Source organism: Hoplias malabaricus, chromosome 13, assembly GCF_029633855.1.
Source record: "Hoplias malabaricus isolate fHopMal1 chromosome 13, fHopMal1.hap1, whole genome shotgun sequence".
Lineage (NCBI taxonomy): Eukaryota > Metazoa > Chordata > Actinopteri > Characiformes > Erythrinidae > Hoplias > Hoplias malabaricus.
In genome coordinates, this window is record NC_089812.1 from 6675365 (window position 1) to 6702457 (window position 27093).

Consider the following 27093-nt stretch of genomic DNA (forward strand, 5'->3'; position numbering starts at 1 on the left):
TATTTCTGCGCCTTCTGTTCTGTTTCTCTGGGTGGTCTTTTTAAAAATTATTGAAATTTTTACCTTTTCTTCCCTCCTCTCTCTCTCTCTCTCTCTCTCTCTCTGTCTCTCTCTCTCTTTCTCTCTCTCTCTCTCTCTGTCTCTCTCTCTCTTTCTCTCTCTCTCTCTCTCTCTCTCTCTCTCTCTCTCTCTCTTTATCTCTCTCTCTCTCTCTCTCTCTCTCTCTCTCTCTTCCCCCCCTCTCTTCCCCTGGAGGCGTGCGGCATTCTCTGATAATGATAGGCCTTATTAATTCTCTCTCTCTTTCTTTTTTTTCTGCGCTCTGTCAGAAACGCATTGTTCCGGAGGGAGGACGACTCTGATAGATCGCTGCAATTAGAAGGCGGGGCCATGAGTGCCAGGATCTGTCAGTGAGGCACACACACATACACACACACACACAAACAAAAACACTCATACACACACACACACACACACACACCTGCTGCAGCAGAGAAAAGCTTCAGCCAACCTTATGGATATCTACAAGTATGGCATCACATTTCAGAGCATCACTAGCCCTGACGGGTTAAGGCCCTGCACACCAAAACTTTGGGCAGCCCTCTATAGCGCTATACAAAGATCAGCCATATCATTAGTTATTAGTTGGAGGATAGTCCACAAATCAAAAATATCCAGCCAAAAGTGTCCTGTGTCCACTGATGAAGGATAAGAAGATGACCAACACACACTGTGCAGCAACAGATGAGCTACTGTCTGACTTTACATCTGCAAGGTGGACCAATGAGGTAGAAGTGTCTAACTGAGTGGACAGTGTGTGGATACAAGGTTAAAAATCCTTTAATTCTATCCAAGCTGCATTTCTAAGTCAGTCTGAATTTCATTAGTAGTGCCATAAGGTACGACCCAGTCTGAGTGTTGGAGATTAATAGAATGGGAGCAGCCGTGTGTGTGTGTGTGTGTGTGTGTGTGTGTGTGTGTGTGTGTGCATGTGTGTGTGTTATTTTCTGTATGACTGAACATGGCAAGCACTGAAATGGGCTCATCGTGCCCCGAGCCACTGTCAGGTCTATCGGATCAAAACATGGAGGAACATGAAAGAACACACACACTCACACACACACACACACACACACACACGGCTGTCAAAAAAACTGGCAGAAAACCTAGTTTCACATTTACAAAAGCATTCAGTCATAGATCTACTGTCATAAATCAGGGAGTTTAAAATCTGAAAAGCTCAGCTTTATTAAAACAATACTGTCAAATCTGTGACATACACCAGCGGTGAACCAGGGACCATTACTGGCCTTCGTGCAGCCCATATCCATCCAAACTTGTTCAAAAAGGAGAAGCCGTCCCTCTACAATAATACTAACTTCTGCTAGCACCCTTGTGTGATTAGCAGTGTAATGGTAGCACCAAGTGCATTGTTTAGCCATTTCAGACTAAACACAGACATCTGACCTTGGTCAAAGACTTTAATTCTCACCTGAAGTCATAGGATCTGCAATCTATTGACAACTGGAGATCAAGACTCATTGTGTGAGTGTGTTGTGGAAGTCCCTGTGTTTGAGTCTGATCTGCTGGACCTTCACCTGTGTTTGAGTCTGATCTGCTAGACCTTCACCTGTGTTTGAGTCTGATCTGCTGGACCTTCACCTGTGTTTGAGTCTGATCTGCTGGACCTTCACCTGTGTTTGAGTCTGATCTGCTGGACCTTCACCTGTGTTTGAGTCTGATCTGCTAGACCTTCACCTGTGTTTGAGTCTGATCTGCTGGATGTTCCCCTGTGTTTAAGTCTGATTTGCTGGACCTTCACCTGTGTTTGAGTTTGATTTGCTGGACCTTCATCTGTGTTTGAGTCTGATCTGCTAGACCTTCACCTGTGTTTGAGTCTGATCTGCTGGCCCTTCACCTGTGTTTGAGTCTGATCTGCTGGATGTTCCCCTGTGTTTGAGTCTGATCTGCTGGACCTTCACCTGTGTTTGAGTCTAATCTGCTGGATGTTTCCCTGTGTTTGAGTCTGATCTGTTGGACCTTCACCTGTGTTTGAGTCTGATCTGCTGGATGTTCCCCTGTGTTTGAGTCTGATCTGTTGGACCTTCACCTGTGTTTGAGTCTGATCTGCTGGATGTTCCCCTGTGTTTGAGTCTGATCTGTTGGACCTTCACCTGTGTTTGAGTCTGATCTGCTAGACCTTCACCTGTGTTTGAGTCTGATCTGTTGGACCTTCACCTGTGTTTGAGTCTGATCTGCTGGATGTTCCTCTGTGTTTGAGACTGATCTGCTGGCCCTTCACCTGTGTTTGAGTCTGATCTGCTGGATGTTCCCCTGTGTTTGAGTCTGATCTGATGTGCTGGAAACAGCCTGCTGCCTCGGTTCATATCACTGTTGTTTCTCTCTATTTTACTGGAGGCCAACGGTAGCAAACCTTCAGAACCGCTCATAATCTAGGACACTCCTGTCTTTAGGCATGAAGGAGGAGTGAAAGAGAGAGAGAGAGCGAGGAGAGAAAGACAGTGGATGAAAAGGAGCATGTACAGCCATGAAAGGCTACAACACAAAGGTTTGGTGACACACACACACCAAAAAACAAACCCACACATTTTAAAAACATGTTTAAATGAATATGTTAATACATGCAGGTAATTAACTTTTTTTTATGTAATAATTATTTTTTGTCAAATTTGGACACAAATTCATCCTGTAGTGCACACTTTTTAGTTCTGTTGAATTCAAATAAATTTTTATTTATGCTGGAATGTGTATTATATATTTTAAGTTTATCTCACTTACCATTCCTCCTCTCTCTCTCTCTCTCTCTCTCTCTCTCTCTCTCTCTCTCTCTCTCTCTCACTCACTTACACATATCTCCTGTTTCTTCATTTACTTCTACTTCCTTTAATCCTTCTCTTAAAAAACTGTTGAAGCTGAATCATGGGGTGTTTATTGTACGAGTTATTTTTCTCTGTTAAAGCTTCTGTGTCCAATGCTAAAGCTCTCACTGAAACTTTTACTCAGCTAATTAAGAGAATCTAAATCCAAAAATCATCCAAACTACACTGAGATATTATAATAAAGCTTCAAATATGATTTCCTCTCAACAGCTTTTCATGAATATCACACTAGATATTTATCCTCCTCCAAAAATACAACGTACCAGCTTGTTAACTTTATATTTGTAATTACATTTTTTTAATCGATAGACAATACTGATATAAATATATTCACATTGTGTTGATCTTACATTTATTCTTACATTTTAGAGTTATATATGTTATTAAAAGCTTCAGTCTTAAGGTTCATGATTAATTGCTACTCATGACAGCAATGTGTGATTAGTAGTTAATTTTTGAATGGATCCACATTATTATTATAAGTAGTAGTAGTAGTAGTAGTAGTAGTATGTTTTCTAGAAAGTTCAATCATGTAAGACGTAAAAACAAATTACCTTGTATGCTTCAAAGAGAGGGTCCCCTACATGGAGGCAGCCATGTTTAAAATATGTACAGAACATATTCAGACCACTAGGGGTCAGTATAAAAACAGTTTCATGATGTGGGAATGCACGTTTGTGGAGATTTAAGTGGGTTAGCAATGTATTGTTACTGCATCGTGTCGTTTTCCAGTGATCCGCTTCAGCAGCATTTTTCCAATGTAGCTCATATTCCGATCATTCTGGTTTCAAAGCTGAAGCGAAGAAAGAAACATCAAAAGAAATGGCAGCATGCTCCTGGACTCAGAACAGGATTAAAAGCACATGCTGCACAGGTTGGATAAATGCAGAGAAAAGACAGGTGGGTTATTCAGCTGAACACTGTGTCACACTAACGGAATACGCTGTATGGCCAAAAACACGTGCTGAAACAAAGCGTAACGGCCCCTCTGCTTCTCTGAGGGCTTGACACTAGATGCTTCAACTTTGCTCTAACGATCCAGTGGCAGTCACATGAAAACAAGACAAGTGACGTCAGTTACTGATGTTGGACGATTACTTCTGATTACTTCTTGAAACAAATCCTCCCAAAAATATTTGATGGTGCTCTGTGACTTCAGAGGACACCGTTCTTAATAACAGGGGCTTAGACTCCTCTGAGTGACCCTTAGCATTGGACATGGTGGTATATCTCACAGGCAGCTGCTCCAGATGAATGTCTCATCTCACTGCATGCTTTTCTGTGGTGATTATACAGCACAAGCAGTGTTTTATAAATCTGTGTAGTAACCAGCGAGAAAGTAGCTTGTACACTGTGTAGGTTTGGGTGTCCTAGTTAATCTCAAATCTTGGGGGCAGTGTGTGAAATGAGAGAGAGAGAGAGAGAGAGAGAGAGAGAGAGAGAGAGAGAGAGAGAGAAAGAGAGAGAGAGAGAGCGCACAGTTCTAGACTATGTTACACTGCCTACGCACTGTATCCTTTTAGATGTGTTAAGTCTCTCTCTCTCTTTCTCTCTCTCTCTCTCTCTCTCTCTCTCTCTCTCTCTCTCTCTCTCTCCTCTCTCTCTCTCTCTCTCTCTCTCTCTCTCTCTCTCTCTCTCTCAACCTCCACTGCTTCCTCTGAGGTTACTTCATTTAAAGGAATACAGAATAACAATATGATGCCATAGCCATGCTAAATGGTGGCCTGTATGCTTCTATTACGTGTTAGCACTTGGTTACTCATCTTCAGATTGAAATTTTCTGTTTTCATTAAGAATGAGGTCCACAAACACACATAGATCCACTAGAAGGCTGACTGAGGACCGCTCTCATGGCATGAAGAGTGGGCTTAAACAGAACATAATGTCCTCTGCCTGCTTAAAACACACACACACCCACTCCCATCACACACACAGCCCCGTCAGTCCTCGTTCTCACACTGCACGTACAGTACTGCAGTGTGGCACGTACAAAACACTGGAAACATTAGTCATATTTCTCATTCTGTTACTGTATATTAGAGAAAGGACTGCATTATTCAGAAATGTTCTCGTAACCCCCACCCACAAAGTCTCCTGGGAGTATCCTGCAGAAATGTGCTGTAGTGTATGGCAGTTTGGCTAATGTATCTATGTCCATTTAATCAACTGGAGTTAGATGTTTATCTGCACTGTGTCCAGTGACCTCTAGCCTTTAGATGACCACAGAAGTCTTTTAATGCTTCCTTCTTCAGACAAAACAAACAAATCTGACACACCTTCTCTCTCTCTCTCTCTCTCTCACCCCATGTCAATATTTTTTCACTCTTTTTCGTTCCTTCTCTATTTTTATTATTTCTTGTATATTTTCCTTCTTTCATTCTGTCTCTCTCACTCACTCCCCAGCACCACCCCCCCCTCTCTCTCTCTTTCTGTCTTTCACATCTGGAGTTGTAATAAAAGCCCAGAAGGCCACATCTGGTTGCTCTGTCAAAGAGTGTAAATGTTAGTACTCTTAAAAAAATTATGGATGCACTACATTAAATAGATACACCACACACCCACCCACACACACACACACACACACACACAACACCTTCCCACTTATAATACCAGGCACAATGACATCTACAGCACCATATACAACACCCCCTCAGTGTCACTGCTGGACTGAAGTCCACTAAAGAAAAACATCCAGCTGACAGCGTCCTGTGGCAGCACCCTGTGTCTATGGGCTAGAAGACAACCAACAGAAACAGTGCAGCAAGAGACGTGGCATTGTGTCTGACTTCCCTCTTCAAGGTGGACCAACAATGTAGGAGTGTTTGATAGAGTGGACAGTGAGTGGACACAATATTTAAAAACTCTAGGCACATACCACAACCATGTCACTGAAAATGACCATCCCCCAAATTAATACCTGCTCCTTTGTTGGGGTTCCTATATTTCTCTATGGCTAGTGGAGCTGACAAATGGACAGTACGTGTAGATACAAGTTAGGTCTTGACCGATGAGTGTATAACACCATACGCAACAACAATCAAACACACCTTCATGGCAAAAGTTGCATTGTGACACTTGGCCTTTAATGGCCACTCACGCTTGAATACCGTCCTCAGTCCGGCCTCATGAGCCTTGGCCCGGTTTAACGTCTCCTTAATAAAACCTGGTGAAGGCAGCCTCTCTTGAAGAAACATTAATACTGAATGTCTTGAATCTCAGAAGCGATGAGCTTAAAACGCAATGAGCTTTGCGAGTGGAAAGCCCGGGGCCAAGCTTTACAAAAGTACCTCAGCTCATCAAGTGCACGTCCAGATTATTCACATCCTGTAAGTGCCTGAATTCTCCTTAAAACTAACACTACTGTGACAGGCAGAACTGGGCATAATCAGTCAGATTAATGATGTTTTTATTAAATCAATAGTGTTCATAGCCTGATACAGATATAAATCAGACCAAAGACCCCTCTCCACAGGGGCTCTCAGCTAGGACTGATATACAGCAAAGAAACACAAGTGTTTTACGTAGTCCACTTTAAACAAGATTTAGCCAGGATAACAATTAAAATATAAAGCATGAATGATATCAAAGCACAATTTTTAACCCACTCCATTTATGTCATTTCCAGTCAAAACCATCTTCAAGTGCATGTTTTTAATATTAACTTTTTCGGCAGATATTTCTGGGGTGATTGAGTATATACTGTATGTGAAGGTGTCAACCTGAGGTGCGAGGGACAATGGAGAAATCGCAGGATAGCTTTATTAAACTGAATAAACACAAAATAAAATTAATTAATTAATTAATTAATAAAAAAAGAAAAAAACACGAGAAAGTGAACAAGGAAATAAACTACAAACTCCAGCATAAATAGAAGTATAACTAGGCCAATGTACAGCTAGACTTGAAAGGGAATAAAAGTACTAAACAGCGACTAGGCAAATTAAAACCAAAAGGGATCCAAGCACTAAAGAGAATATTAGAAACACAGAGCAAGAAACAAACCACTAATAAATATACAACACAAACACTAACCAGACACACACAAGTAAAGAGAAGTCTCAAACCACTGAAGTAATGGAAAGAAAAGAAATAGACAGAACTATAAATCAATATGTGACCTACAGGGAGGCTGTTAGAAATTAAAGTAAACAATCAACATGACGAAACAAAACAAAACAAAAAAAGACTTAGAGAGAGAGACCTGTTGAACAGACACTTAAAGAGCGACCTAAAATGGTGGACAAACACTGAGACAAGGAATCAGGGAAGACAAAACACCTGGAAGTGATTGGGACATGTGACAAGGGAGTGGCTAACCAAATGTGCACATGAAGAAAGGAACCAGAGAAACCATGAGGTGAACAAAACAGGAAAACCGATATGGAAACAGAACTAGACGGAAAAAAAAAAAAAAAGGTAAAGCGGGGCACGGGTGTCATGGTGGTGCAGCAGGTAGTGTCGCAGTCACACAGCTCCAAGGACCTGAAGGTTGTGGGTTCGATTCCTGCTCCGGGTGACTGTCTGTGAGGAGTGTGGTGTGTTCTCCCCGTGTCTGTGTGGGTTTCCTCCAGGTGACTGTCTGTGAGGAGTGTGGTGTGTTCTCCTCGTGTCCATGTGGGTTTCCTCCGGGTGCTCTGGTTTCCTCCCACAGTCCAAAAACACACGCTGGTAGGTGGTTTGGCGACTCAAAAGTGAGTAAATGTGTATGTGTGTGTGTGTGTCTGTGTTTCCCTGTGAAGGACTGGCGCCCCCTCCAGGGTGTATTCCTGCCTTGCGCCCAATGATTCCAGGCTCTGGACCCACAGCGACCCTGAACTGGATAAGCACTTACAGAGAATGAATGAATAAAGCGGACACCTGATAGAAGGCTAAGGGCCGTTTGCTCAGGTCTAAATCAGTAAAGAAGTTCATAATCTTGGAGCACTTTTTACCCTTGGTTTGGTTTGTTTTGACACTTGCATCACAGCCAACCATGGCGAGGATGTTCTCACTGCTGATTGGTCAGACCTGACTGGGGGCGGGCCCATGAAAGAAAACACAGGAAGAAGGTTCTGTGTTGTGGACTAGTGAATGTTTCTGTTCTGTTTCTCAAATTAAGAGCTAAACTATACCCAGTTCTCCATTTGCATGCTCTGCTACGTCCAATACCCAGAGAAACCCCAGCTATGGGAGCCATTTAACTCAAACATGCTGAACACACCTGATAGTTGGGGCAGATTGAGGTTGGATCATGTTCCCTCCAAAAACGTTCCGGACCGAGGCGCGCTCGGAATTACTTGGATCATGAGAAGCATTACATGCAAGAAACATCGAAGACAAAATGTGTGTGGTTGTGTATTTGTGTGTGTGTGAGAGAGAGAGAGAGAGAGAGAGAGAGAGAGAGAGAGAGGGTGACTGATGGAATAAAGAAGGTGGAGGAGAGGCAGGTGAAAGTTTTCCCGTGGTGAGCTGAAGCTGAGCTGCTGTTTGCTGCAGAACTATAAAACATACACCTCTGAGGGGATAAGCCCTGCTTAATCTCCTCGCCTGCCATTTTTCAATTATAAGAGAGGGGGAGCCATGGCGGAGAAGGAGGAGGAGAGGAAGGGGGGATGAGAGGAGGAGGACAGAGGGAGGATGGAGGGTTGTGGGGATTACGAGGATATTTGGACTCTTAGATTGAAGGCGAAAAAACAAATTGAGGCTCCCGCAACGATGGGGCTCAAAGGGCAAGAGTGACAGGCAGTTAGACTCACACACACACACACATACCTCTGTACAAAGGGACTCCAAGGGATAGAATAACAGACAGCTAGACGTCACACACTGTCTCTCACACACACATATTACTTAGACATGAATATAATACCATATATCAATGGCTCCCAAATATTTTTCTGCATCCAAACTTCTCTGGAATGTAATTCATACAAACTATAACTTCTAATTGAACAAAACAAAAAGTGACACACCAACTTTTACAGTGGAATTATTACAAGTGACATACATTATACATGTATTCATATGCTTTGCTGCACCCTTCTGCAAAAGCTCTACACCCCGTTTAGAGGATTGTTCCCCAATTTTAATATTTACATGAATATAAATCTATAAAATTCAGAGCTTCTGCTGTGTGTCTAAGCACAGGCTGCCAATGATGGTTCCCTATTGGAACTGAGTTCAGGACGACCCCTCATGAGCCTGATACATCATCAGAATAAGAGAAGTGCTGCTACACTTTAATGCAGTTAAATTTAGGGTGTCATAGGCCTACAATCATATATTATCACCCATTCATGTGTGTTTTTTTGTTTTTTTTTTGTCCCAAACTTCCATTTCCACCTTAAATGCAGTAGCCACAAGCCCTAGAATGTAATTGCTTCACCATTTAAGGTGGAACTGGAAGTCTGCTAACTACAGAGACATCGGTATACTACTAGTGATGTTTTCTGCTTGTTAAGAAATAAAAGGAAATAATGCATTTAAACTACATTATAATACAATGGTTATCATGCTTTCCTTTGTTCACATGTGGCCATCTTGCCAGCGATACACAAGGCATTCATAGCGCCTTGTTTGAAGTGTGTCTCTGAAAAATGAAATGAGTTTTAAGGAGCATATAGCCCTAGTGCTTGGCCATAGCTCCCTTAACCCAATTAGCATTGAGACACCATACACTAGGCAAAACAGTGGGGTAGGGCTAAGTGGTAGCGCTAAGGGCTGAAGTGGGATTCACACCAAGACTAGGTGCGTAAGGCCCTCGCTCTTCCCCAAATCACTCAGTACAATATTAACCAACAGCCAGCTGCTTCATAATGCAACAGAAAAACATATTTAAAATTGAACTAATATTGGGATAATTTCTAGTCTTTTCTCTTTAACTAAAACACAGGAAAACTCAACTGACACTGATGATTTTGGACAGTAAATAAATTGGCTGTATTTATGTTGATCTACAACGTGACGACCTCTGGCTCCCTTCACCACCATTGTAAAGAGATCTGAGCCTCTTTAATGAAAAATTTTAAACCAAACTGCTCTGAATGACACGTCTGTTTACTCAATAACTGAATTCTGAAGGGATTTGGACACATCTGTAGCATTTCATTAGAATGCTGTAAGCCATTCAGATTTCAACCTGAAAACTGTCTCCCAGCAGCAGTAAGAAACACTCCAGACCAGACATTTAAGAAACATAATGTGTCCTAACATAAATCGTGACCATTAAATGGTGCTTCACATTTACCAAAATGGAGATTAGTATGAGCAGTGGCGGTCTTGTCACTGAAGCTGCAGCTGCACTGTTTTAGAAAGGCACCTCCAATGCCCCGCCCTCAAAGTGAAATCAAGATTTTAATTGGTTATGAGTCAGATTCTTGGCTTGGCTCTATAGGTCAGTTCAGGGAGCAGCTCTGGAGCGCTTCGTGGGTGTTTTTATTTTCCTAATAATGGTCTTTTCTTTACTTCAAATGGCAAAGGTTCCAGCGGCCCTGAATGGATTGGCCGTCCCACAGCTAAGATCTCAACATTCGGTGAATGTTGAGAAACACAACTGATGAGTGCAAACAACTTCTGAGACTGAAATTTAGAAGGAACTGAAATTGTTTTGAAGGCTTATGGAAGACACACAATACTGAGACACTGAGGATATCATGATAAATGGTCTCTGACTTCTGCACAGTTATATAGGGGTGTGTGTGTGTGTGTTACCAGTTACTGAATGTAATTTCCAAGCTATAGCCTTGGGTGTGCCACCATAATGGCACTGCTGTGCTGGGGGACAAGCTGAGGCAGAGAGAGATGACAGCTCCTCCAGAAGCTCTCAGCAGGATCTGGCAGAGTTAAGGAGCATGAAGGCACACACATACCACACCCCCAACCTCCCACCACACACACACACACACACTCTCTCTCTCTCTCTCTCTCTCTCTCTCTCTCTCTCTCTCTCTCTCAGTGTCTCACAAAATATCACAATAAAGTAGTAGAAGGCATCTGGGATATCAGCTGCATAAGTAAATACAGTCACTACAAGTGGCAAACAATAGATTAAGTGACTGAAGGAAACCCTCCTGTAGAAGAGGAATCTGTGGTGTAAAATAATACAGTGAGTTTTCTCTGCGGCAGCTGTGTGTGTATTTCTTCCTGTAGATTGTTATACAGAAGATAAAGGGCAAGTCTGAGAATCTACCGTATCTCCCTATGGCCTACATACACTTTGTGTATATTCACTAGTTAGTGATTTCAGCTGGTCAGTAGAAAGGAACACTGGAGCAGATGTACACAACGTCCAATGCCAAACAGGGATATAAAACCCCACAGCATTGGTCTGCACATCAGTGCGTCTGAGTTGTTGAGTGATAGAGCTCAGTCCAATACTTCTGGGATGAGTTGGAATGGGTTTTGTTGTAACGGTCTAGTTTCTAAACTCTTACAATAGTATATAGAGATAGTCAGGGCTCCACAGCATGTGTTCTTTGCGCAGAAATAAATAATCTCTAACACAGACAGCATACGCAATGTGTATTATATCAGTATTCCTCCTATTTCAGGCCGTCCCCTAATTCTGGTCACTGCCGTTAATGGTGCAATTCCGCTTTTTTATTGTTTTATTTAACAATAAAACATAAGTTCAAGCCTTAGTAGGGCATTTAAACATCAGTCTTGCAAGAAATCACGTATCTAAACAATATTTAAGTATCTCTAACAGTGTTGTAATTCTTTGTGTGAAAAACTGCATGTGGAACACAACACATTTCCGTTTCGTGACAGATAATTCCCTCAGTGTAAAAGTTAGCTTAGCGGTTAGCTTCCTTTTCTCTGAGGGGAAAATCTACCACCACTGTAATCCTTACATGTAGAGTATGGATACCAACACAGGACAAATGTAATCTCATTGTGAACCTCTCAAAACCACTGAATGTGGTAGCAATTGTCTCGTTTGACTGTCAAAAACAGGGGAGGTGGCTTAAGTTAGGGGGTGCCAATAATCTTAGCAGTATTGGCACCTACTTAAACAAAAGTGTTTTTATCTAAAAACATATTTGCTTTCAAAGTCAAGCAAGTCTCGGACATTAATCTACACATATTTGACTCCTGAAAAATGTTGATTTGAGTGAGTAAAGTACTTCTATTTATTTACAGTTAGCTAAGATTTCCAATATTGTAATTAAAGTGGCCAGAATTTGGGGTAATTACGCTACAGTATACGACATAACCCAATACCCACCAAAACACTCCCACAATGGATGGAGATGGTAGCGTGATGTTTGTTGCTCCGATGATTATTGAAAGTTCAAATAAACAGTCCAACTTGAAAATTTCCAAGAAAGAGTAGATCAGTTCTTGGGGTGATGTAAGAGGATATTAACTGTAGAAAAAAAATTCTTCTAGATAAGAGGAGCAAAAAGACAACTTAGTTTATACCTGTACCCTAAGACATAAATTCAACCACACTCATGACACTTGTACAAACCCACTTCATCATACAGCATTGTACAACACACCAGTTTTTTTACTCACATTGAGGATCTCAATACAGGATTTGGCAAACCAGGATGCAAACAGGATTGTTTGCGTGCTGCCTACACAGAGAATTCTTTCTTTCTTGCCCCTCTCAAATCAGAATAGCTCCCTACTGCATCTAGTGGCTAGAAATGGCATTACAACAAAAAAAACACATGTCTCCAAGGGACGATGGTTACATTGTGATCAAGCACTGATCCTAGATCATCAAAATATGGTACCTGACCTCACTAATGTTTTTGTGGAAGAATGCCGTCAAACACTCACAATAATGTATAAGCTTTCACAGGAGAGTAGTGTCTGTTAGTGCAACAAGAGGAGACCAACTACTGGGTGTATATTTATATACACAAGGGTTTTATAGTAAGGGGAAATCCCTCTTCAACTTAAGAGCATGTAGGCAAAGAGAGAGAGAGAGATGGCAAGCTCTTGCAAGCGATAAATCAAGTAGATGCTTTTTTTGAATATAACTTGGCCTGAGAGTGCTTTAATATTCAGCCGTACGTTTGGACAGCTTCCAGCTGCACGCTCTCTGCCCTTACACACACACATTCTCACATCCACCACACACACTCACACAAACACACACTCACATCCACCGCGCTCACAAAGTGAGACACTCAGTGGTATTAAAACAGCCTTGTATTGCTCACTTCCTACCTTATACTGCAGTGAGGGTTAGATGTCCATTTGTGACAGCTTTATTCATTAGAGCTCACATATTCAGCTCTCAGATTTGCTGCGTCAAATGTTAATAAGAGTCTGATCTAATCCTGAAACGAACAAGTTCAGCTTTACACTGTCTGTGTGTGCTAATACAGTGTTTGGAGTCTAGCTCAAGTAGGGCATAGTTCTTTGACCCTCGTCTCCCATAGTGATGTCACAGAAGACTGCAATATGCAAATGAGGTCTCTAAGCACACCTACTTAATACACACAGGTTGTGACCGAAATGGCTCTTTGTTCCCTCATTAGTAAATGGATTTGGACACTTACGAAGTAAGTAGTAATGTAGCTTAGTAACAAAGAAACTCGCAATGCATCCTGGTCCACTTTTAACTTATGTAGTTTACTATAAACTGGGAGTGCATTGTCACATAGCGGTGCCCTCAAAATCTTGCTTGAATTACACTTTACGGTTCAGACATTTAGAGAAAAATGGCGATGTGCCTTCAAATGTAAATAGGGTGCCATTTCAGACACAGCCACAGTTATGTACACGATATACTAATTTACTAAGACACTATAGATTTAGTATGCATGACCCCTGTTCGGATGGATGGCTTCACACTGGATAAAAATTCCCTGTGAAAAAAACAGGATGGGAGTAGCTACTCGAGTTACGCCTTTCCATCAAACAATGGATCAATCACAGCACAGCTACTAGAGTTTTTAAACTGTCACAACTGTTCTGAGAACAGTCCACCAACAAAGATCACCCAGCCTTCAGTGACTTTATCTTCTAGTGCTTCATAACAGATAATATGCGAGATGATAAATAAAATTCACACACTCCTTATCCTTCACACAACTACTTATAAACCATTTAATGGTAGTAATTTGGCAGATACATGTTCATAACACATATGTATGCTGCTCTTGTACACAAAACTTTTCTAGAGCTGCTCGAAGTTTCACTCCTCTGACATATGCACATGTGTAATGCTTTAGATCGTCTTGTGGATTTGAGTGTGGTGTGTTGTTTTTCATCGTTAACCAAGTACATGTGCTGTATATTTCATCACTCTCCGTTCCTGAGAAAGCTCTTTTGCCACGGGATATGACAGAATCCCCCCCCCCCACACACACACTTGTCAATTCACACAGGATTAATAAAACCACACTAAAGTTCCACATTAACATAGTAACAGTTAACATTAAATCACACAACATGGTTTATCTAGAGCCAAGGCTAGGCTAGTCTTGCTAGTAGCTAATCTCAGTATACCCAGGAGGCCAGAGTAAATGAGTGTGCTGCTGTAAAGTGGCAGATGAAAAACAGTGTAAAAAATATCTGGTCAAAAGTGAGAGTGTCCTGAGGGGCCACCCACACGGTCCTTGGTCTTTTCTTTGTGTTTAGGTAAACACTGAGCCCTCTTTATTACTGCATGTCAACTACAGCCATGACAGCTTGCCTGAGGATAGACACACACACACACACACACACACACAGAGAGAGAGAGAGAGAGAGAGAGAGAGAGAGAGAGAGAGAGAGAGAGAGAGAGAGAGAGAGAGGACTTCACATACTCAAAATGTGATCCCCAAGCTCCACTCAATCTGCTGAGGAACTTCACTGACTAAACTCCAGCTCAGCTCAAACCACCCACTGAGAGAGAGAGAGAGAGAGAGAGAGAGAGAGAGAGAGAGAGAGCAGCAAACAAGTGCTGAGAGAGATGTAGATTATGCAGGGAGCAGAAGTATCAGGATGTTACTTTGTTTTTCTCTGAAATAATGACCCCTCAGCATCCTGCTATCCAGAGAGCGTACACAAGACCCTGCTTAGGTGATGAATTATACATCAAACTCTTTTATATTCCCCTCCATCTTTATCTAAACACCTTGAAAACAACACCCCCACTGGCCGGGAGGGTAAGAACAGCCAGGGAGAAGGGGGCAGGTCAAAAGCCTCACGGTGAAGTTGGGACTTTATTTCTAAAGCGTACAGAGTCATTAAAACACAGCACCAGCACTGGAGCCTTCCACAAAGCTCCTCTGATCACAGGACACACGTTTTCTCACTCCATTTTTCTTCTTCTCATTTCTGTTCTCCTCCTACTCTTTTATCTGAAGCAAAGGTGAGCCCTTAGGGTCCTCAGGGAACTTAAAAATACATGTCTGTAAATTTTAGCTCATTTTATTTAATCGTATCATCCTCTTTATTTAAATTAAAATAGCCATGGTTATTAACTAAATTTGTTTGGATTTAAAGGGCTTAACATTAGTAATAATAATAATTTTAATGATAATATAAAGTTCATTTTAAATATAGCTTCAAATAAATTTTAAAATGTGTTTCACATGCTTCAAATTCCTATGTTTAATCCAGAATGGGCAAACCTGTGCTAGCCAAACTTTTCATTTTGACCATTAATGACAGTTACAAGCCAGGGCATTTACAGGACTTGCACTATGGTAAGAGTTGATACATCTTAAGTCTGTTACACCGCTGTTAAAGACACCTAATATAAAGCGGGACCCAGGCCAGAAATAAAACCCAGACTGTCTTCAACAACTGTCAAATGTCACGGTTCATTCTAGCATCAGCAAAGAATTCTCACCAATGTAATATGAAAAATCCCATAGGGGCGCTAACGGAAATGAACATTATTATATAGGTTTCTACTATTTTTAAAGAGTTTTGACAGTTATGGCCCAAACTAGCTCTAACAGTCACACTTCGCAGCTGATGTGTGGAGACATGTTTTACATATGTGCGACAGGAGATGATATCCGCCATCATGCTGTGTTTGAGCACACGATGTTAACGCACAAAACTCATGGCTTGGGAGCGTCTCTCCTGCAGCGTGGCCGAGGGAAATGCCATGTGCATGTCTGCAGCACTGCAGGGAATTCATATGTGCTGACAGAGGTCCGGTGTCACAGCTTTAAATATAACCCTGCGTTTACATCCGTCCCATTAAAGCAGTTCAGTGGGTTCTATACGCACTGATTCACGTTGATTTACACTGATTTACACACAGATGGGAGAATGTACACAGGTTGGTGTTTTTAAACGTGTGCCCCACAAACGATACCTGCCCGAATGCATGGTGCCAGCATTAAACACAACATAATATGTTCCTTAAAATTACAGCTTCAAAATCATTGCGATGATTCACTGACCTGTATTAGTAAGAACAGAGCCTCCCTCCTTGCTATTCCGGGCTCAGCACTGCAGAAACTGCACTATGTATTTTGGAACTCCAGGAAAAACTCAAATCTTACTTAGTGTTGCTTTAAAGTTCATGTAGTTCCTGCGAAGGGAAATGTTAATGCTCATTGTTTTGGAATAAGATTTCCAACAAGCTTATAGAGGTACAACGCTCGCACGTCAATCACATATCACACCACTGGCTGTGCTCATGCAGAACTAGCTGTTGCAATGCATTTTAAATACGTTAAGCTTGCGTACAATTACTTGGCTTGCTGTTTATTTTCCACTCACTGCTCTCGTCTGGGTGGGAGGCGTCTTTCTGAGACGTACTGATGGGTTTAGGTGTAGACACCACCTTAAATTAGTGCAAAACACACGCTGTCTCATTTCTATCGAGGACGTTTATTAGAGGTGGGGTGTGTGTCTGTGTGTGTGGAGTGTTTGCAGGGCTAAAACAGTCATTAGTATTAGGACACGGGAGCAATCCTTATGAGCCGCTGTGATTACTGAGTTTCCTCTGTGAGTAAAAGGGCGAGGGGGGTGGGCTTTTACTGTTCAATAATATAACTGTCCTGAGGCCAGAGTAAGTCTAAGACACAGAGCGAGAGAGAGAGAGAGAGAGAGAGAGAGAGAGAGAGAGAGAGAAGCAGAAATTCTGTGAATAGCTGAGGTGCAAGAAATGGAATGTTAGACTCTGGAGCCACTGCATATAACAAGTGTAGACCCCCAACACTGGGCTGTACACTCTGGTTTGATCCCACTTGTTGTTAGGTGAATTAGCTAAAAAAGTGTCCATAGGTGTGAGTGTGTGAGTGAATGTGTGAGCATGTGGTGTGCATCAAAGGCAGCATCTCATAAACAGAAAGCGCTGAGGAAGTTTCTGTATTAAAGCCAGAAGGTTTCATATGCAACTACCAACAGGAAAGTGTCACACAGCGAGACAATGAGGAAGATAGAAAGGAATGGAGAGAGAGAAATGGAGAGAGGGTGACAGACAGATAGAAAGAGTGATGAAGGGTGTGTGTGTATGTGAGAGAGAGTGGTAGGGGAGAGAGGGACAGAGAGAGTGAAGTATGAGAGACAATAAAGATAGGTAGATAGAGAGAGAGAGAGCCAAGAGGAGTGTTTTCTGTGAGACTTACATGAGTAAGATTTGTTGAGCTTGCAAAAAATAAAAAATAAAACAGTGGAGTGAAAATTAAGAACGAAGAACATCTTGCGCAATGCAGAAACATTACATCATCCCCTAATAACAATGTGCATTAATACGCATAATCTGGGCTCAGACACACCTTCCCACACCTTAACTGCGGGCCTTAGAGTTTGTGTCTCCACGGTAATATGGTTTTGTTTGTATATTGTTGCTGTGTAATCAAAAACATGTATCTCCACTTTTGACCATTTTTAGTTTACTTCAACATTTGAACATTGTGTAAATATTTATGAAGAACGGATCCAAATAACGACTCCAATCATAAACTCCACTGTGCAAATCTGCCTTTATTTAAAACAAATGGCCACAGCACGATGACATAAGCGTGCGCTGACCCTGAGCATTAAACACAGTGGCCTTTCTTCCCTGCAGGGCTGAAAGGTTCTTAAGGCCACTCCGCACCATTCTGTTCCACTGCAGACCCACTGGCCCGGTTTTGGGTTCGTTTTCCATGGCTAAACCAGGAGTACACGGCGTCTCATAATAATTATAAAAGTTAGCATGCTGATAAATGGTAAACTATGTGTATTTTGGATTGTATTTCATACTCCTTTTTTGTGTGCAAAGCAACACAGACTAACATTACACTCTGTGAATACTGTAAAAAAGAGTCGCATACCTGCAGACATTTAAAGGATATGTGGCCAACAGACTCATATGGTCAGGGTATGTTATAGCAAGTAACACATCACTTAAAAATTGAGAGCGAGAGACTGTACTTTTTACTCAATTGTAAAAATGATGCATTGCTTAATACATTCATGTTTGAGCAGCAAAAGTTTAAAGAGCCAATCAGTGGATGCCATTTAAGCCCTTCCACAGAACAGTTCTGTGGCCCTGAGTATCGTTAGCTAAACTAAGTGGTAATTGCTGTCTCTGTATTGGAAAAGAAGCCAAAGTATGAGCAAACCAGCAGTGGAATATGGAGGGGGGACAATCGTGCTCAGGCACGGTACAATGCAGAAATACTCCCTATTCTGAAGTGTGCACTGGTTACAGCATGTAATGAGTTTAAACTACAGAATAAAAGCTGTTATTTTTGTATATATGTAAAAAAAAAAGGGTTTAATGATCAACGCATAGAAACCTCATTGAGAGGCCTGTGGCTAGAAAAAGAAAGAGAGAGAGAGAGAGAAGTAAAGCATAAAATATGTATCCCCAACTATCTGAAGCCACGAGCCTCGCTCTTATTTTCAGCACACGTTCATGAGCTTCTTTGATGTATCACGTTGTCGGCTGTTTTCCTGCCTTTTTTGCACTTTTTCCTGCCATCTTTTTGCTGTTTTCCCCTCAGTTCTCCTCCGTCTTCCCCCCTTCTTTCCAGTGAGTGAATTTGGAGCTGCTTTTCAGTTGTTTCTGGATTATTTTGCGAGCGTTGATCTGATTAGAAGAAAGATAGGTCAAGCTTATGTAACTTCACGGCTCAGCGGAGAGCAGGGAGCTTCCATCCCCCTCTCTGACACACACACACACACACACATGCACTGTGATCATCACAGCTCATAAAGCTCCAGAATGTGTCTGTACAACATTCTTTGTGTGATATCGTATTTAACAGAATGACATTCTCATGTGTCCGCGAAAAAATTTATATTTATATTAAAATATTTGGAAATATTATTAGCTAGTGTCTGTCACTCAAAATTAAATGGCACATCTCACAATTTTTATATTTTATTGTTGTTCCTTTGATGTCCACTTTGAAGCCTTTCTGGATGGATGCACCAAAAAAATGTAATGCTACAACTATATTTTATTCATGAGAATTGAACAGCCTTTTTAAAAAATGTTTGCTACTAGAAACAGTGAAAAGCATGAGATTAGGATATTGCTCAATTCCTGCTCCATAGGTGGGTAATATTGACTTATTATTGCTGTTTCAGATCACACATGGTGAAAATGTCTCCAAAGAAGTAATAAACAAAACTAAACTTGAGTTACAAATGATTTTCTGTGGTAATTCAAACAGTGAATTAAAAAGAACACAAACAAAAGACATTTTTCCTTAAATATACGGTTCCATCTGAAAAGGTGCTGAGCTTCTGAACATAAACAAAGCAGACAGAACAGCATTTCCCTATAGTTAAAGATGTCCCCTCTGAGTAATGTAACAACAAACATAAGTCAGTTTTACCCACCTATGAAGCAGAAATAGAGCAACATCCTCATCTTATTTCATGCTTTTCAACGTTCAGAGCTCTCTCCACAATCAAAACACCTTTTCTCGGTCATGGCTCAGCCAGCGACACCAGAGAGAAAGCCTGAGACGCTTCGTTTTTTTGTTTTTCTCATTTACTGAAGTAGAGCTGCATACAAACACTGGAGCTTGTAAACAGACAGGAGAGCTAGCAAATGGTAAGAAAATGTTTTATTACAATTGTGCAAAGAAACCTTAATGGCATTTTAAAAATGTATGGTGTTTAGATTTATCTTGTTAATATGATAGTGGCATGTTAACTCCGGCAAGTTCGATTAAACTCTCCCCCAGTTCCCAGTGTTTGACGCAATGCTCAGAAAATCCCCCTTGGGAACAGAATATTGTACAACGTTTAGATAAACACACGGTACGGAATGGCATTAACATCGTAAATCTGACTCTACATGCACTGTACATCTCTCATCCCTCCACTCATCTGTCTCCCGGTCTCTCCATCTCTCAACCTCTCATCCTTTTGCTCTTTTTTCAATCTCCGTTATGCGATAGGCAGATCTGTGCTATGTTCTCTCAGTCAGATGCGTCTGATAGACCTCCTGCTGATCCCTCTTCTCTCTCTCTCTCTCACACACACACACACACACAGAGTGAATCTCTCTCTCACTCACTCACACTCTCTCACACTCTGCATCTCTCTCGCTCTTTCTCACTGTCTCCATCATCAATGTCTTCTCTCTCTTGTTTCTCTCTCTCTTTCTCGATCACCTATGTTCTCTCTCACTCTCTCACTTCCAGAACATGTTTCTCACCCTCTTTTTCTGTACCACAAATTCTCTGTCTCTCTGTCTCTGTGTCTCTCTGTCTCTCTCCCTCTCTCACACTACTACTACAGGCATCAAATGGTACCATTTCTCAGCCTTGTTCTCTCAGCCACAGAGAGCCAAAATCTTCATTTTTGTCCTCCACTCTCCCTGGTGTCCAGCTGTTATCACACTCTTTCTCACTCCCAGTCTTTCCATCTCACATCCGTCTAGCCTCCTCTCACTGGAGGAACCAACTCAAGGGCTTTCAGAAGTGGTAACATGTAAGTGCTTTCGGGCCTTACAGTTTTGCTGCTTCTGATTGCATCACCTGGCACCAGCCGTTTCTACCAGTTGATGTGTAAGTGACTAGGTTGCTAACAACAGCATGGTGTTAGTGTTAGTATTAATAAAACAATTCCTTTAAAAAAAAAAAAGCAACAGCTTCTATTCTTTGGGGAAAGATTTACAAGGATTTGCAACATTGATGTGAGCATTTGATGGCAACCACAAGGGCAATGATACTTGCTTAATGATAAGTACAATCAAGGACAATGCGAACCACTGTGGGGTTATAACCTGAACAGAAGGACACAGTGGAACTGAGAGGAAATCAGACAAACACTCTTAAAAATAATAGTGCTACAAAAGGTTGCCACAGAAAAACTCATTTTGTTCCATAACAAAGCATTTTTGCTTGTTTAAATGGGTAATATTCCCTTTAAGATCGATTTATAAAAGGTTCTTCACACACAGCTCTTAAACAAACATGGTTCTTTATGAAACTAGAAGTGGTTTTCTATGGCATCACTAAAAGAACCCCAATGTATCAGCCCACTCCAAAAAGTCTTTAACTGTGTCCATTTATTGATGTAATGTACAAATGTCACTATTAGTGGTGACAATGCCCTGTGCCACCCCCTGCATGACGCTGCCCTGAGCAGTTGCCCATGTCACCTATGCATCAATCTGCCACTGGCAAGTGAACTCAGTTTTGCTTTCAAAGCTGCCATCAAATTCTCAGAGCAAATGATCCAACATCTAGTGTTAAGCGTTCTCAAAAGAGTAGGAGAAAAATTATATTTAAACGAACAGATATCAACATTGCAACTGTGTTTACTTTGCCTTGTTTAGCCATATGCCGCCGTCTTCCATTTTCCAGCTCCTGCTTCACGTCTGAGCTGAGAGAAGGATCCATTATGTAAAGATGTACAGCAAGCCTTTCGAACTAATTCTGCCAATTTCAGCGCACTTCACAAAAATTCCTCGCTGTGCCATTCACAAGGGCCACTTCCTTTCGCAGCCTACGTGGAAATATGCCGCCATATGTGGCGCTCACTCGGCTCCAGTAAAGGGACCGTGGCAACATATTTGTTTGGAATAGTACTGAGACTTCTTGGCTTGTTTACCTTCATTCTGTCAGTCGTACGGAGCATTAAAAATTAATTGCCTGCTCCAAAACAGCGGCCTGTCACTTTAAAGGCTGCTGGGTTGAGGAGGGAACCTGCGAACAAGGTGCCGGGTGATTATTAAGTGTGAATAATAGACTTCACACATCCAGTGGATACCTGAGGACTCAGTGGGAACCTCCGGTGATTCATTAAACCACTCACAGATACCTTCAATGGGAACACATGAGAGTGGACCGTGTGGTTTCAGCCCACACATTTTACACACACACACACACACACACACACACACACACACACACACTTACAGCATACTAACTAGAAACCACATGGCTGTAAAAAGCTTGTCATTGGACGTTAGGTGTACGCATAGCCATAAGGTTTTTTCTAATCTACACCTAAGCAATAAAAACATTACCAGCCACCTGGAACAGCACAGCACCCATATAACAACACTCTAGTACTAGCAAGAAATACCAAAAATGTGCTAACAACCTCCTAGCAACCACTGGGGACACCATAGTAAGCTATAAAACGCTATACATTGTGTCCCAGTTGTGTACTCTGTCAGGCTAATGCACAAAATACTAACATAATGTTTCTTACAAACAGGGGATGATGAACACTTGCTATGACGATGAAGTTATACCAAAGTGCAACTCTGCAGGCTGCTTTGGCTGATGTTTTCTGTGACACAAATGAGTTAAAAATGCCCAATAACTGCAGTACTTTGAAATGGCAAAGAGTCTCTCATGGAACATCCATCCATTATCTGTAACCACTTATCCAATTCAGGGTCACGGTGGGTCCAGAGCCTACCTGGAATCATTGGGCGCAAGGCGGGAATACACCCTGGAGGGGGCGCCAGTCCTTCACAGGGCAACACAGACACACACACATTCACACTTTTGAGTCGCCAGTCCACCTACCAACGTGTGTTTTTTGGACTGCGGGAGGAAACCGGAGCACCCGGAGGAAACCTACGCGGACACAGGGAGAACACACCAACTCCTCACAGACAGTCACCCAGAGCGGGAATCGAACCCACAACCTCCAGGCCCCTGGAGCTGTGTGACTGCGACATTACCTGCTGCGCAGTATTCACTGAGTGTAATGTTAGTCTGTGTTGCTTTGCACACAACAAAAGGAGTATGAAATACAATCCAAAATAACTCATTGTTTATACCATTTATCAGCATGCTAACTTTTATAAATATTATGAGACACCGTGTACTTCCCACTCCTGGTTTAGCCATGGAAAATGAACCCAAAACTGGGCCAGGACTAGCGCCTCCTCCAGGGTGTGTCCCTGAACTGGATAAGCCGTTACAAAAGAGGAATGAATGAATTTCATAGTTTAAAAAAAATTCAAATTTAAATAAATAAGATGTAAATTTAAGGTATGATGTAAGTTTATTGTGTGTACTCAAACTTTTGCACATTTCAGATGGGAGAACCTCTGTTTCACTCTCTGTTTCCCATTGGATTGTGGGACAATATTGTCCATCATTACCATACTCAACAGTTGACTGGTTCTATGTATGCAATGTGGAATTTTTATTATACGCAACTATACTCACTTTTTAAACTATACTACATACTCAAAAACTAGTTAGTATTAGTATTGAGTATGAAATTGGGACACAGCCATAGAGAAGTTGGAATTATAAATAGCCGTGAAAGACACAGTGTCATGCCAAAAATGGTCCCCATCAGATAAGCAACATTTAAAGTTGGGAAAGTCTCTGAATTCTTTCACACTAAATTAAATTATATCAATGAATTCATTATGCAAATCTATGTAATTAGAGAAACAAAACAACAACAGAAAATGTTTTGTAACTCTGAGGTGAAGCACTGACCAGAGGGCATTAACTGTGGACTTAAGTAATTAAGCCCATAGCCAAGGCTGAAGCCTGACCAGTGATTAGCATATGATTGATTCTGCCGCTAAAATCTGGGTCAGTCTCAATCATAATGGAGCGGGCATGACCTCTGACCTCCAGACGACAAGCTGGGACCATCCTCCCTGACCATGGTGGCACGTATCCCGTAACCATGGCAACAATAAAGGCCAGTCCCTCTCTGTATCCTTTATGTTTCTGTGTTTCTGAAGATAGAGGATGAGTTCTGGATCACAAACACCATTCCAACTCATTCTCAAGGTTCTAAACTGAGCTCTGTCAATCCAGAGAATGCAGTACTCCTGCTCCTCGGTACAGTGCTGGGGGGTTTATAAACTTCTAGCCAGTGTTTGCCATTAAGAATGGTGACCCATTTCATTGGTAAATGGTTTTCTAAAGGGATTGCAGAAGTCTTGAGTACAACTGAACACCTCAGTAGAACAAGTGTCCAAAAAAACTTGGACATGTAAAGCATACCATTGACTTTGTCTGACCACCATTTCTTCCATTAGTTTCACTGTGTACTTGAACTTTCCCACTCACATTTTTAACCACTAAGTTTAATAAATGAACCACTGGTAAAATATGTTTTTTGACATTGATAATAATGTGGTGGGTACCTCAACAAATGAAGTTACTAAATTCACTTTCTCAGGTCAGAGTTTATTCTTTACCTCGACATTTTCAGGAACACTTTCAGTATCAGACAAAACAGAAGTCACTGCTACCCTTTCTATCTCTGTGTTACAAATGATTATTAATGACCTTTTAGGTTTTTACAACTTATTAATAGCCATGTAATGAACAGATTTTAAACAATTCCTAAAGGTGCAGAATTAAAGAAAAAAACAGGGTACTCTGGAGCAGCTACATGCCACATATGACCCTAAGGTCACTTATGCTCCACGCTAAGCATCAGAAGAGTATAAGAGGGCTATAAGGCCCCCAGAGTTGCCACTAATGTTAATGTGGCTGAATGCAATCAAATTCTCACAGCAATGTTTCAGCATCTAATGTAGAACCTACTGCAGAATCAGGGAAAACTAACACTTACCTTAACCCTGTTAACACCTTTCATTCCTGCAGAAATGCTGGTGTCCACAAACATTTGGACATAGAGGGTATATTCAGGAGACTAGGTCTAGGCTTAATCCTTGTCCAGGGAAGTGACCTAAAGTACTTAGACTCCAGGGAGTCTAAGCTCTTACTCTACCATCTGTCCTCGTCAGCTTCGTTTGGACCTCTGCTAACTCCCAGCACATTAAGTGTGTAAAACAGTCAGATTTAGTTTCAGATTTAGTCTCTGGAAGAGTGTTTTTTTTCCGACTGCATGTTTAAATGCAGACACAGGACGCAGACGGAGGTGTAGCCGCTTCCCCTGGCTTCTGAGGCAGAAAACGAAACAGATGGCAGCAGAACAGACAGAGAGAAGCCTTCTCCCAGCTGCTTTTCTCTCTCCACGCTCCTCTTCTCCAATTTGTTTACCTCGTTCTTTTTTCCAGTGCACTCTCTCTCTCTCTCTCTCTCTCTAAATCTCCTGTAGGTGTGTCTATGTCCCCTCTACTGAATTCTCTGTAGCATGTCTGTACTTCCTCTTTCTGATCCTAGTACAGTCCAGTCAAGATATTTATGAAAATGATCATTTAATATTTTTACATTCAATCTATAAAGTTCAACTCATGAGACAAAAACATATACATAGTCCGTAAAATGCCGCATAGTCCATGGAAGAACCAGGTTATGCTCCATGGAGCGGGTTCCCACATGGGGATGGTACTTATCTGGGTTGTTAGCCTTTATTCATCCAGAAAAAACCACTGACATTTTAACAAATACACAGAGGCCTGTGTTTAGCGATGGCTAACTGAAATACTATAGTAAGAGCCAAGGTAAAAACAATGTATTTGATGTTGCACACACAAACATAACTAATAATAGTAATCATAATAACATTAACAACATTTTTAATGTTAGTGATGTGATATCCTACATTAATAACAAAGACACATGGTGCAAAAACATGGCTGTTGAGCCAAACTGAACTCAGGCAGATGTTGTGCTATAGTTTTACCTTTTAGGACATTCTCAGATCCTAGCTCCAAATTTCAGACATCAGACAAAACCTAATAACAGATTTGCTCAAATGACATCAACAAACAGGCCATGGGGAATAAATGGACAGAAGTGTAATGTCCAGTATGAGGTCAAAAAAAGTTTCAAAAGATTATTTAGAAAAAGTATTGCTATGTCTATATCATTTTGAACATTTTGCCTAAGTGTGCCCAGATAAACACTCTGCTGCTGGAATGATTTAGGAGCTGCTTTACATCTTTGGTGACCTTCACCTATTTGCAGTCAGTAATGACGGGTCATTTGAGACTGGGGACAGGTTAGTGGCTGGTGGAGGTCAATAAGTGGGCTGCGGTTTGTGCCCTGTGGGAGTGTACGGTCCTCAACAGAGCTTACTGTTTCTAAACACACACACATACAGAAGGAAGGCAACAGGTCGATCAATACACACTCAGAGTGTAAAAGGTGGAAAGGTAAAGCTCCATCACTTCTCACTGGAAAGCTGCAATACACACTGAAACAAATAAGCTGATGTAGGTCTAGGACTGTATCATAAAAACATTATAACAATAATAATAATAATAACATACATTTCTATAGTTGGGTGTCCAAATAAAAGGGCCTTAGGTTGGTCAAATTATCCACTGACAAATATTTTTTAAATAAAATATTATAATCACTTATATTTAGTAATGTATACATTAATTTTTTGGCCAAAAATGTATTCTGTATAAAATGTTTAATTAAATCTTTGGTAAAAATTAAATTAAGATGTTTTACATTGAAGCCAGATCCAGATGACCAGTCGAGCTGGATCCATGAGGCTCAAACTGCTAATAAACACTGGCAGTGAGCAGTCTCTAAGACTGCAAGGGAAGCTCAGCTTCCCCTAAAATGTCAAAAAATAAGTGATCAAATATATACTGTTGTGTGTACATGTCATTGAATAAATATGCACTACAACGCGATTAACTTTTGTTCAGAATCAGCTTTTTATCACTGGTAAAGATGCGGCTTTCCTCTGAGCGTCCACAGAGTTCAATAGCGAAGCAGCGAAGTGCCGCGAAACGAGACGAGTCATTGGATAAATGCTGGGCTTTGTCCCACCCATCGGACGCTCAGCGTCTCTGGGGGTCTATGGGGCAGTGGGCTGGCCTCGGCTGGCCTGGACGCTGAATCCCTTTTTGATTGACAGCGAAATGAGCGAATCAGCGATCCTTTGGTGTAAAGATCCGTGGGAGCATTACATTTTCATTCTGTTCTGAGTT

At 41.4% G+C, this 27093-nt stretch overlaps 1 protein-coding gene across 1 annotated transcript in view; it reads right to left on the reverse strand.

Moving 5' to 3' along the window:
- The window catches only part of LOC136664972 (protein phosphatase 1 regulatory subunit 29), a 58622-nt gene that overhangs the window by 17135 nt on the left and 14394 nt on the right, over nucleotides 1-27093 (reverse strand). The window lies entirely within an intron of this gene.